This window comes from Motacilla alba, chromosome 3 (assembly GCF_015832195.1).
Source record: "Motacilla alba alba isolate MOTALB_02 chromosome 3, Motacilla_alba_V1.0_pri, whole genome shotgun sequence".
In the NCBI taxonomy this organism is placed as follows: Eukaryota; Metazoa; Chordata; class Aves; order Passeriformes; family Motacillidae; genus Motacilla; species Motacilla alba.
This window is the reverse complement of record NC_052018.1, coordinates 41,711,393-41,723,317: the sequence shown is the minus strand read 5'-3', so window position 1 is coordinate 41,723,317 and position 11,925 is coordinate 41,711,393. Positions and strand designations below refer to the sequence as shown.

General features: G+C 42.1%; 1 protein-coding gene across 4 annotated transcripts in view; it reads left to right on the top strand.

Moving 5' to 3' along the window:
* Window positions 1–2,209: 2,209 nt before the first annotated feature.
* Window positions 2,210–11,925, top strand: part of ASCC3 (activating signal cointegrator 1 complex subunit 3) — a 249,137-nt gene continuing 239,421 nt past the window's right edge. Inside the window, exon 1 of one of the 4 annotated variants that reach the window (XM_038133663.1) lies at window positions 2,210–2,465. The gene's annotated coding sequence lies outside the window, so the exon portion shown is untranslated. Of the gene's footprint in view, window positions 2,466–2,775; window positions 2,928–2,947; window positions 4,555–11,925 lie in introns of those variants that run through there. The other 3 variants (XM_038133661.1, XM_038133662.1, XM_038133664.1) reach the window with 3 other exon arrangements.

Below are 11,925 nucleotides of genomic sequence, written 5' to 3'. Positions count from 1 at the left end.
GCACAAGGAGAAACCCACACCAGAGCAGGTGGATGTCCAAAGGAGCCTGTGACCCTGTGGGAAGCCCAATTGCAGCAGATTTGCTGGGAGGACTTGTGGTCTCACTGGGGGTCCCACACTGGAGCAGTGTGGAAGGCGCACATGCTGGAGCACTCAATGAAGAACTGCAGCCCTGGGAAGGTCTCACCTAGGAGAAGTTTATGGAGCACTGTCTCCTGTGGGAGGGACCCCATGATGGAGCAGGTGATGAGTGTGAGGAATCCAACCCCAGAGAAGGAAGAAGCAGCAGAGACAATGTGTGATGAACTGGCTGCAGCCCACATTCCCTGTTCCCCTGCACAACTGGTGGGAGCAGGGAATCAAGTTAAGCTCAGAAAGAAGGCAGCAATGAGGGAAAGGTGTTTTTCGGATTTGGTTTTATAGCTCATTATTCTACTCCGATTTTCACTGGTAATAAGTTGAACTAATTTTTCCCCAAGTTGAGTCTGATTTGCCTGTGACAGTAATTGCTGAGTGATCTCTCCCTGTCCTTGTCTCAACCCACAATCCTTTTGTTATATTTTCTCTGCCCTGTCCAGCCAAGAAAGGGGCTGATAGAGTGGCTTCAGTGGGCGCCTGATATCGAGCCAAGGTCAGTCTGTCCTCCCAGTGACTTTTAAATGAAGTATTAAAATCTATGGGAACAAGATGACTGTAAAGAATTACAGCTCATTTGAATAACAGCACCTCCAACGCACTGACTTTTGCTAGCATTGCAGTTGCAGCATGCATGATATGATTACTTTGTAATCATGGGCAATAGAGATTTGGAATGTTTTCTGAAGAACCTGCTTTATTGTCACATAATAACATTGATTTAAGATTTTTCTCCCAGTGTTGGTAACAGTGACATCTGCAGAGAGCAGTTAGTTTTGAATGCTTGATGCTCTCATCACAGCAAAGATTAATACTGATACAAGGACGTGTGCCAGGTTCATTTTACAATCTCAACAGAAGATGAATTTGTTGATTTTTTTAAGACAGTGATTTAATAAGTTTTCCATTGTCAAAGTAAAGACAAGGTTATTTTAATTACTAATCTATTTCTTTTCTGCATCTGAAGTACTCTTCAAGTAACTAAAATTCATGGTTCACATATTAGCATTAATTTTACTTGTTAAAAGGAAACAAAAATAGTCAATTCAAGTCCACAAATTATAATGCATTTGCAAACAATAATTCAAGTCAATAATACCAGACAGTAATTCAAGACAATAATACCAACTGGCAGTACTTAGTGACCATGAACTGGGATTGGGTCTTGTGAGTACCCATTGTTCTCCAGGTGAACAACACTGGGTTGACTCCGAGTGCAGTACTGCTTGGTTAACAAACACGTGAAGTGAGGAGTACAGTGGTGAATTAACTCCTGTAAATTTCCAGGGTGTTCTGCAAACTGAAGATCAGTTATGTTTCTTGCTTCTCAGATTCTACAATATTGAGCCTACCTGACTGAAACCTTAATTCTCAAATTTGAATTAGAACTTCTCAGGTGGCTATGCCAGAAGTATTTAATGCAAAAGATGGAGAAAGACTATTTACACCTTTTTACTGGACATGCAAGAAGCATAGCAGTCAAACACCGGACAAGACAGTGAACAGCAGATTTACATAGTAATGAATATTGAAATACTGCCAAAAATCTGGTACAACAGAAGAGAATAAGCAAAGGATTATTTAAGATGTGGACATCAAATGTCACATGTCTTTCAAAAAAATTATTACTTACTGAAGAAAATGAGAACATTTTTTTTCCTGAGGCACATATTAAGTCTACGTTATGACATCTGCATTTGACAAAATTCATTCCATGCAATGTCTGGCATTTCTGGTGTACTAAACATCTAGCAGATAATATCTTTATTGAAAAGCATCACATTACATATATATATATATATGAGTGTGTATTTATATATATATATATATACACACACAACTGAGGACATAGGCCACTTATTTAAAGAGCTTGTTTGAAAAAACATAAAACTGAGTAAGTGGAAAAGCTCTAGAGGCCCACACTGAGGTACACACATGGTTTGGCAAGAATTAAAGAGCTCAGGGGATGGATGAGCTGCTAAAGAGCACTGAGGGCTGAAGGCTGCGGACACCCACATCCAGGAAAGTCCGAGGCACTGACACAGGAGCACAAAGTCTTATGAGAGGCTGAGGGAGCTGGGGTTGTTGAGCCTGGAGAAAAGGAGGCTCAGGAGGAATCTTACTGCTCTCTACGACTGCCTGAAAGGAGGGTGTAGCCCGGTGGGAATCAGCTTCTTCTCCCAGGCAACCAGCGACAGGACAAGAGGATACAGTCGTCGACTGTGCGAGGGGAGGTTTAGTTCGGACAATAGGAAAAATTTCTACGCAGAAACGGTGATTAGACACAGGAATGGGCTGCTCAGGGGAGTGAAGAGTCACCGCCCATGGAGGTGCGCAAGACTGGACATGTCACTCGGCGGCATGGTTTAGGTTACAAGGTGGTTGGTGTTCGGTCATAGGTTGAACTCGGTACAGATTACGTCTTTATCAACGTAACTGATTCTGTGAAATACTGCTGGCAGCTGCCCCCACGGCATATTCCACGCCGGGCATAACTGGGGCGGGCGACCGGGCTTAGCAGCGGCGGCACCTCGGCGAGACGCATTTCGTCTGCACAGAGAACCCGGCGGAGGCGCGGCCTGTAGCCGACGTAGGCCTGAGCGCGGCGCCGGCTCGGCGGAGCGCGGGGGCCAGCGGAGGCCGGCGGAGGCCGGGGGCACCGGCACAGCCCCGCCGCGGGAGCGGCCGGAGCCCCGCGGGCCGCGCAGGGCACGCCCCCGCCCGCTCGCCGTACGGCACTGTCGCGCCGCGCCGGCTCTTGGCGGCAGCGGAACCGGCGGGCCGTAAGGCAGGTGCGCGGCGGGCGGGGGTCGGGCGGGCGCGGCGTGGGGGCCGCCGGGGAGGTCCCGCGGCGGGCGCTGCTCTGCGCCGGCACCGGTGCGGAGCCGCGGTCCGGCACCCCGGTGGGGAGCGGGAACGCCGGGGCCGGCCTGCCCAGGCGCGGAGGGGCGTCCCGCCGCCGCTGCGCGGGTCTTTGCCGGCAGCCCCCGGCGCAGGGGCGTCGCTGCGCTGCTGGCGGGGCGCGGCGTTCGGGGCAGGCGGGCCGCGGGGTTCGGGGCAGCCGGGCCGCTGGCCGGTGCCACGCGTTGCCTCCGGCGGGCAGGGCAGGCAGCGTGCCCGGGGCCGGGGCTGGCGGAGCGCTCGCCGTGCTCCAGCGCCGGCGCGCACCGCGGCGGGTGATGCAAGGCCGCTGCTGAAGGCCCGGGTGCCGTGTGCTCCCCGCTGCCTTCCGGGCTTTGCTTCTCGGAGCGGCTTTGCTGACGGGAGTAGTCAAATTGGAAACGCACCACTGTCGAATGTACTTTCAGTACTTACTACTGGTATTAATAAATGTAGAGAACGATTAGTGAAAAATGAAAAAGCATGTGGTCACGTCGAGTGTTTTTTCTTTCGGGTACTGCTTCATTTTGGCTGGTAGTTGTAAACTGCCAGGTTTGCATATAAAACACTTGACAGTCTTGTTCCGACCTACGGCTTACACTTTAGGTGCTTTAGGAGTGTGTATCATTGGAATTCAAATAATACCTTTGCTTAAAACTTTCTATGCGTTCTGAATGTAGGTTTTGTTGTTGTTCTTAGAATACTAACATTGGTGTAGACCCTTTAAGTCTTATGGCTTTTTAAACAATTGACCGTGAGGTAGTTCTGTTGAAGTGAAACTGGTAAATGCAGTTACTGCAGAGAAGAAATCTAATAGTCATGTTTAGTTACTTTCCAGAAGATTGACTTGACTTGAGTCTAGCCAATGGCTAGAAAAAATATTGGAAGTTTCAGAGACAGTGCAGCAAGAGTTATGTATGTCCACATGGTAGGTTGCAGAGCTAAGTTTTTAGGAGGAAGAAAACCAAGCAAGCTGTCAGGTCAGGTGCAAACTGTCCATCTAAAGGTGGCATTGATGATAACACTAAGGTGGTTTGTCTGATTAAACACATGCTGCTTTTCAGCAGATGCTGTAGTAAAATGATTTCCTTTGGATCTGACTTGCTTCTGGCCAGAGGAGAGTAAACTTGCATCACCTTGGAATTATATGTGTAGATATTTGGAGGGGCTCTTGTCATGTTTATATGGGAGTACAGACCAACGCCCTGCTAGGGCCTTTATGCATTGTATAAAGGCCTATATGTACTATTGTATATATAGTTTACATGTTAGACCTCAGTTTTCTCTAAAAGCTAGCTTGGCCTTTGGAAGAGGTTAGGTAGATCACGACTTCCACTGAATCAGAGAGAAGGCAAGAAATTGTCAAACGACAGTGTTTTATTCTGACAGTTCTGTGTTTACAGAACTTGCTTTACAGCGAAGCCTGAAGCTCCTGGAGCAGGTCTGCTGGAAGGCTATGAAGATGATTAAAGGATGAAACATCTCTCTTACGAAAAGTGGCTGGGAGAGTTGGGCCTGTTCAACGTCAAGAAGAGACAAGTGAGAGGAGCCCTCATAAATGTGTATAACTGTCTGAAGAGAGGGTATCAAGAAGATGGATCAAGGCTCTTTTTGGTGGTGCCAAGCACTAGGACAAGAGACAATGTGGAGATGTAGGAAATTCTGCTGGTACATAAGGAAGAACTTCACTATGTAGATGACTGACCACTGGAACAGGTTGTGGAGTCTCCTTCACTGGAGATACTCAGGAACTGTCTTCACTGTGCCTTGTGCTTTAGGATGGGCCTGCTTGTGCAGAGAGGTTGAACCAGGTTATCCACTGTGGTCCCTTTCAGCCTTACCCATTCTGTGATTATGTGATCAAGATGATTTTAATTTGGCCTCTAAAGTAGTTGCAGTCCCTTGCTTCTCAGTATGACTTTCAGTTTTTTATTGTGTAGTGTTAATTCGGTTTCCAGGAAGAACATTTATAGTTGAAAAATATTTTTTTACAGAAGTAATAGAAAACTCATCCTTCATAAAAGGCTAGTGTATGTTTCTGCAGGTCCTGTTTACCTACAGTGCTTTCTCTGAAAAAGTTATCCTTTATAAATACTAAACTGAGCTGGGGCTGATCCATGTAATTCTTCCATGTTTAATTCCTCTTCTGTTACAGGAGCTAGTTACAAGTAGTTACAGGAGCTGCTAATGGGGTGTGGGGGTAGTTGGGGGAAGGAAGGACACATGTTGTCTTTCTCTCGTTATAAAACTATGTTTATTTGGAAGCTGCTAAAGGCGGGATTAGTTCTAGCTCATATGGGTATTTTGAGTGCTGAACAGGTCTCTTTTCTCCCTCCTACAAAATTTCCCCTTAGAAAATTGAAGTCCCCTTTACTCTAAATAACAGCTTACTGTTTTCCTGGTAAATTGTAGAAACAATTATTGAAGTTAGTGTTGAGCACTTTCTAGCCTACACATTTTCTTAAACTGAATTATGCTTTACTGTTTTGAAGACAGAACTGAGACCAAAATCTACTCTCTAGTTCAGATAAACTTATCTAATCAAAAGCAATTTAGCAAATTGTCTAAAATGTGTAGCTGAATGTTTGTTGGAAATATAACAGCTGATGTCTGAACTAAAGAGAGAAAGAAACAAGGGTAGGACCCAGAAACAGACTGAGAGCCATTAGACTCCTAAATCCCAAATTGTAATCTTCAGCATCTCTGTTGTCATTTCACCCTGTAACTCTGTTTTCAAAAAAGATGATTGTCTAGTGTCTCTCTCCTGTAGCAGCCAGTAGGAGGTGCTTAGGTGATCTACTGAAAAAAAGGGAAGACAAATCCGATTATACCTTCACTTTCATATTATCTTTAGTAGTCCATGATTTAAATGACTGATTATCACCTTCTAAGCTGTTGAGTATCAAGGTATTTGATGTCCATTAATTCATGTAGGCATACCTGAATTTTTTGTCTTTTTGGCATTTTGTGGCAATGAATTCCCAAATTCAGTTATGTTCTTTGCAGGAAAGGCTTTCTACTTGGTATTAGTCTCACCTTAAACTCTTAAGTTTTGTCATGTACCTCCGTATTCTTACATTATGAGCAATAGTCAGTCATTGTGTATTTAGCCCTTCTTGCTTTTTAAATACCTCATCACATCACAGAAAGGAGCAATTTTGTGTTTATTGCAAGCACAACACATAAAAAATTGCACAGTCAGGGCATTCTTTATGCTCATCCCTCTCTGAGGAATTTGATCGCCTCTGTTTGAGCAATGCCAATGTGAGCACATTCCTATACCAGGTTTAGGAGTTAACTTTCATCACAGTAGAAGTGCTTGAGATTTGTGAGTAAAACAGTGTTGATAGCACAGCAGTTTTGGCTGCTCCTGGTCTGCACAACATCAAAGCTTTCTTCCACCCTCCCTGCCCAGGAGGTAGGCAAGGGGCTGTGTAGGGACACAGCTTGGACAATAGACCCAGACTGGCCAGTGGGATGTGCTGTACTGTGTATTGTCATGCTCAGGAGTAAAAACAGAGGTAGAGGAAGAAGAAAGGGGGGGTTTTTTGCTCTCGAGATGTCTGTTTTTTGGAGACTAGTAAACTGGAGCTTGTAGCGTTGGTCACCCTGTGGGATGTGGCAAGCATTTCTTTCCTTCATTTGGGGGCTATTTTTCTTCATCTGTTAATCTGTCTTTATCTCAACCCTGCAAGTTTTTTTTTCTTTTGTTCATGCTATTTTCTCCCCTGTCCCACTGTGGGGGGTGAGCAAGCAGCAGCATGGCTGCTGGATGGGGCCAAGCCACCCCAACACTGCACAAACACCTAAAAATGTGATTGAAGGAAGCAATAGCAATAACAGCGCCCTATGGTTCTGTGGTAATGGTGCTTACTGAATTAACCAGTGTTGTGTAAGATCCCTATTCTGGGTGTTTCTTGAGCTTATTCTAGACACAGATATTCCTCTTGAAGTTGTACTCGACTGTGTATAGTTCAAGGAAAATCCATGAGACTGGACTGAAGCCAAGAAAGAGTTAGGCTTCAGTAGCAATGTGGACTGTTTGAGTATTGCAGAAAAGGCAGTTGGTGTTCTCAGTCTTCTATTCACTACATAAACATGTGGACTAGAGTTTAGTGGCCAGCCTGTTGCTGAGTGCACCTCTGAGATGCAAGATAAAACTCTTGTTCTTTTTCTGTCTCGTTAAATGTAGTGGGTGCTAGAGAAAAATAACTTCAAAAGGAAAGTGCAGAATGTTTTACCTAGTTGATATTTTAGGGATATAAAAGTTGCTGGCTCTCCCCTTTCCTTGTATGCAGAACTTACGGGTATAAATTAGATACTTCCCTAGACTTTACTGTCATTTGCTCTAAAGCATGAGCTCACTCTGAGCCATCTGTTACTCTTTTTTGTCCTAAGGCACATTAGATGTTTGGCCTAAAAAAATAGACTGAATCTGATGTTATAGGCCTGAATCTTAAACATAAATGGGTCTTACAGCAAGAACAGATGATTGTGGAATGATAGGTTGGTGATTGAAGCATTTGTCAAGTGAATTGTGGAGCAAATTTCAGTTTTGCAGTTTTAAACTGGCTTCTGAGAAGTTGTCATGGCTTTGTACTGGTTGTAACTTCCTTGCCTGCATTCAAATATCCTGTAAACCATACAGCCATTTAAACAATTGCTCCTTTCTTTGAAACTGATGAGGACTGCTGAACTCTGTCACTTACTGAGTTTCTATTTGGAAACTAGATTCTGATGAATTTCTTGAAGAAATAGGAAGACATTAGTCTTGGCTGCTGCTCTGAGGGTGAGCACGTGTTCAAAAACTGAGTAGATACGGCACCTTATGATGCGGTTTAGTGAGCATGGTAGTATTTGGTCAAAGGTTGGACTTGATGATCCTGGAAGTATTTCCAACCTTAATGATCCCATTATTCTAATATGTCCTCTACTTGAAAGATTTGGGAAGAGTAAAGAGGATCTCTGAAAGTCATCTCTTCCACTTCTTATAAGAAATTTATTACTTGTGGTGAGTTGACCCCAGCCAGTAGCCAAATGCCTCCCCTCGCCTCTTGCTCACTCCCTCCCTTCGGCTGTGGAACAGGGAGAAAATAGCAGATGTTCAGCAGTTGCTTGGGAAGACAAACCTCATGAGTATGGATGTATGTCTTTATTCCCCACACCCTTTGCTTCTCCGTTCCCAGAGCTTTTATTGCTGGGCGTGACGTCATATGGTACACATCTATGTTGCTTCCAAAACCTGAATATAAATAAAATGCTTGGTTATATAATTTTCTTGATAGGGTAGCATTTTAGTTTCTGAGGTATCTTTGAAAGTTGATTTTATAAGTCTGAACAGGCAGCCTATGTGCCATGCTAAATACTCGTAATAATTGTTCAAAGGCTTTCAACTGTTCAGTGGGACATTCTTGTATAATGTGTATGTATGTATCAGCTTATAGTACAATTTTCTAAAATATTTTAAGAAATTGTACATATATTCTAGCAGAATATGACTATGACTTGGGAAACACAGCCATTCAAAAAAATGTACAGCTGGAAAAATCCTGGTTTAGCCTCCTCAAATCACTAGAGACATAATGGGGCTATTTTCCTTTTTATTATATCTGCCAAGAATAATATTATGCCTCAGTTTATGTTCCCCTCATTTTCTTATGTGATAAGCAGACACATTTGCAAACTCTGAAAAGACAGTTTGGGATTTCCTCACTGTAGGAAATTGTACAGGTGTTCAGGTGTTCTTCTCAAAATATCGTCTTGCATATATATGGCCAGCATTATAGACAGCCCAGGAATGATTGGCAGCATTTGTTAGTTTTGATTCTAATTTGCACTTGTAACATTGCAGCACTGCCTTTTTTTTTAAATTTTAATTCTAAACTGCAGTAATGATGAATTATCAATTAGAAAGCTGTTACTTGCTAGTCATCAAATAGCTGATGTGCTGTTTGAAGTGCCTGTGTGGCATGTGAGCTCTGAAGAGAAGACAAGAGATCCTGCCTTTAATAAAATTACTTTATGAGGCTATGTATCTATCCAATAGTTGAGTCTTGCTTAAATGTATTTTTAATTAACTTTTTTTTTCTTGTAGAAGAGTCTCTGCCTTGAAATAGGCATGTTTTCAGGCTGTAGGGGTATACTTATAATGCAGACCTTGAATTAATTTTTTGGCATAAATTTTTGGGCTGAAATTTTGACTTTTTTCACCCCGTTATCCTACCAATGTTAATTAATATTTAAGCTAAATCAAGTGGACAGTGATCTATCTAGCTTATTGTGTGTCTGTTAAAACCTTGGGTTTCTTTACAACTCTCTTTGTGGAGGAGGAGTTAGTATTGCCTCCAGGCAGTAGGATGAAGTTCTGAAGGGGAAGGCATCCCCAAAAGGCTGGTGTGATTTGGACTGAAAAGCTTGTCTCGATAGGTTGATTTTTGGGACTCTCTATGCATCTTCACTACATTCGGTCAGTGAGCTGCCTTATGAATGTGCCTCTGTCTGCTTTTCTGGTAGAAAATACCAACTTGTAACTTTTTAACCACTGAGCTGGACAGAACCTTTAGTGTGCTGTGACAAGGATCCAATAGGGATAAAAGGACTGCTGCACCATGAGTGGTTCATTTATATGGACATACCTTTGGAAAAGTTTTTATATATGCTGACAGTGACTTCTAGGAAGAGTATTAGAAAGACTGAGGGGTAGTGTAGTGTATTCAGAATTAAAACACTTCTTAGAAGAATTATGGATAAAATACACAGCTTTCGAGTTCCAGTTCCTGTGTATTATTGGAAAGATACTAACTAGAGAGTTTTCTGCAAACTCTGTCACGGCTTTCTTACTCCTTCCCACCTCAAAATTATGACAGGTATCAAACAACATACTGAATGATGGAGAAAGCATAAAGGACATACTCTAGAAAATATTAAAAACATTGTATAAAACCTAATGCAATAAATTTAAATATTGCAAAACATAGCAAACACTTAAAATTGCACAATATGCTTGCATTATTTTAATTAAATGGATGCATTTGTGTGGACAATGACATCTGGTTCTTATTTTATGTAGTGAGTAATTTTCTACATATTTCTGTATTATTTACTGCAACCATTGGTAAAAAGTCTGACTCAAAAGCTGCTGGAAATAGAATGACTTTATTTATAGCTGATAGTATGGGAAACATTTCATTTAGTGATAGCCAAAGCTGGCCAGATCCTGTGTTTCTTTTGAAGGCCATTTCCATACGTTTAGTGCATGACAAATTAATTTTCTTGTCCGTTGCTAGAAGGACTGTAGAATATACAGCTTCATTCTTAACTGGTCTAAAACTCTGCATACTTCTGTTCTGAAAAATAATTCTGTAGTTCAGGTACTGTAGTGCAGGTTTTCTGTTTCAGATTGCCAGAATTACCATTATTATTACTAGTTGTATTGATAAAATTGCTTAACACAAAAAAAATATTATTTTCTCTAAATGAGAAATCCTGCTTCAGTGCTTTCATAGAATAATTTTTCTGTAAGATTAAATGTGAATCTTGACTTAAGTTGCACTGCGCTTACATAGCTACCATGCATTGTCTGCAAGATGCAAATACTTTATTAGCCATAATTAATTACTAAAGAAATCCTCAAGAAGGAATCTCAGTGTTTGGTGAGATAGTTAATTCAGAACGGACGTCCTGTCTTTGAAGGTAGTATCAACATTGTCAATGACTTTGCTGTAAAGAAAGTGAATGACTTAGTGGTTAATAAGGAGTAAGACAGCAATCCTACTCATACCACCTCTCTTTTTTGATTTGAGTAATAATGTGCAGGCAGGGTCTTGAGGATTAGTGTACCTGGCTTAGTCTTTTATTATATTGCATTTGAGATCCTTTGTAAATGCTGAAATAGGTTATGTTTTTCTCAAAAGAGGTGTTAAGTATTTTCTTCAGAAACATTTGGGAGAATGCTCCAGATATAAAATGATCCAATACCCACCTTGAGGCTTATTGAAACCCTATTTTGAAGGAAATCACCATTAATTATGAAGGATAATATGGTGTTGAGTGGCTAATAAGCATCCAGTTATTTAGAACTGGGGGATAATTCAGTATTTGAGGCATTTGTTTAGTTGTCTATAAATATGGTAATTGTTTTGAGTGCTTGAACACGTATCTGTGAGGCTTAAAAACCTTGTAATGGCCAGTAGTTCACACCGGGGGCTTTATCCTTGTATGCACTTGCTGTTCATTACAGGAGCGTGTTACAAAGACTTTTTTACTACCATCTGAACAAGTTCTCCAGCGTGCTCTCAGCCCAGCAGTTATGCAGTTGTGTATTATACATGTGTTGTCATAGCACTTACATTTGCTGAAGTGCATTCCACATCCTCTCAGCCATCCTCAGTGAGATGCCTCACTGAGGCAACACTGATAATGTGTGTTACCTAGCTGTCATTAACTGTAAACTTTTTTCTTTCTCTCACCATTATTTTTCTTCCTCCCTTTCCTTTGTTTGATCACCTACATCCCTATTTACCTTCCATGGTAAATAGGTAAATAGGTAAAACCTTCCATCTTCCTTTAGTGACAAGCCTTTCTAGAACAGAGTAGGATGAAACCCCGGAGGTTGTTTTCACCCTCTGTTGATGGCATCGTGTTTAACAGAGGCACAGAGTGCCCCCTATTAAACTTAAAGCAAAACTAAACAAGTAACATGTGCACCATCCCCATCTTGTATTTGTGGTTTATGCCTAACGTTTAAATGAACATACATGTTACATATGTTGAAGTTGGAAATTTGCTGATAGTACGTTTCTATGCGTAAGGCAAGTCTCGAAGTTCCTGTTGCTTGGCATACAGTTTATCTCTCGCTGCAGGGAGTTTAAGAGTTAAAGCCATGAGGTGTAGAACTACAGACATTTTTTG